Below are 1,847 nucleotides of genomic sequence, written 5' to 3'. Positions count from 1 at the left end.
GACCTTACCAAATATGATTTCATTATCCAGGAATTTGGTTCCTATTGATAAAATGTCTGAAGTATGTGAGACAAAGTCTGGCCATCTAGGCAAAATGAAATCTTTGACAACTTCAATCCTTTCTCCATTTACATGATTGTTATATATTGGTACAGTTGTTAGGATTTTTGTTTTCTTTATGTTGACATGAAAACCATACCAATGGCTGTGGTCTTTGATCTTCATTAGTAAGTATCTCTTTACTTTCCTCAAACAAAATTGTATTATCTACAAACTCCAGGTTATTAATGAAACTTCCTCCAACCTTGATGCCACATTTTTCTTCATATAATACAGCTTCTCTGATTTTTGTTCAACATGCAGATTGAATAAGTATGGTGAATGAATACAACCCTGGCACATATCTTTCCTAATTTTAAACCATTCCGTGTTCCCTTGTTCTGTTTGAACAGCAGTCTCTTGGTCTATGTACAGGTTCCTCATGAGCACAATTGAGTGCTCCAGAATACTCATTACCTGCAATGTTGCCCATAGCTTGTCATGAGCTACACAACTGAAATATCCATAAGACAGTCAAGCATCTTAACATTATTTCCACTCTTCAGATTATGACTCAATCCCTGTGTCACAGAGTCCTGTGGTTTCAAGTTTGAGAATACATCCCTATTTACCTCTGTCCCATTTAGCCGATGCAAACCTGCCTCAGTGTTTCCCTATCTACCTTATTCTTCCATCCCCTCTTCCTGTGTATTGCCCTCCCCAACAACCAAACTATGATGTGTCTATCCCCTACCCTGTGCTCTGCCGTCCCCTCCCTCCCCTCACTCCCATAACCAACAAAGTTTTGTGGGGTTTTTTTTTTTTTCCTTTTTAGTATGATTATCTTTTCTTAAGCTTTTACAATAATGACCTCATGCAAGAGCACGGACAAACATTTTGGGGGTGTTTGAAATGTTTTATATCTTGATTGCAGTCATGGTTTCATGGGTGTATACTTATGTCAAAACTGTTCAAACTGATATTTTAATATGTACAGTGTATACATATTTCAATTATATTTCCATTAAGCAATACAAAAGAAATTAGCAAAAACTGTACAGTGAAAACCTGAAAGGATACATGAAATGCATGAAGTAGATACAAACAAATGAAAAGATGTTTCTTGTTCTTTAACAAGAATTTCAATTTACAGTGTTGACTTATAAATTGAATATATAATATCAATGAGATACGGTGTCATTCCTTTGTGCATATTGCTGTGTTTAAGTGCTATAGAGTCAGTTCTGACTCATAACAACCCTGTGTAGGGTTTCTGAATAGTAGCTAGTGAGCTTGAACTACAAACCTTGTGATTCAAACCGATCTTGCAGTCCAGTGCATTAACCCACAGTGCCACACCAGGACTCTGCTGGGCACAGGGTTGCTATAAATTGGAATCGACTCAATGGCACTTAACAACAATAATAGACAAGTTGATTTTAAAGTTTATGGAGAAAAATTTACATGGAATAGTAGGAAAACACTAAACAAAATTATAAGGCAGGACTAACCACATTAGATATTAAACCACACTCTAAATCCTAGGTAATTAAAACAGATGGTACTCACATATGGATAGAAAAGTCAACTAATGGGATAAAATACAGAGTTCAGAAATAGACACCAGCACATCTGGAATTTTATTAAAGGAATAGATGGCATTTGAATTCACTGAGCTAAAAATCAACTGTTTAATAAATCGTCCTTGGACAACTAGATAAGTATTTTTGAAAACATAAAAGTTAATTCTATAATTAATATCACATACTAGAATAAACCAAAAGTGGATTGAAGCCCTAAAGATAAAA

Source organism: Chrysochloris asiatica, unplaced genomic scaffold (genome assembly GCF_000296735.1).
Source record: "Chrysochloris asiatica unplaced genomic scaffold, ChrAsi1.0 scaffold00061, whole genome shotgun sequence".
NCBI classification, from domain to species: domain Eukaryota; kingdom Metazoa; phylum Chordata; class Mammalia; order Afrosoricida; family Chrysochloridae; genus Chrysochloris; species Chrysochloris asiatica.
The sequence above is the reverse complement of the archived record's forward strand: the minus strand, read 5'-3'. Positions refer to the sequence as shown.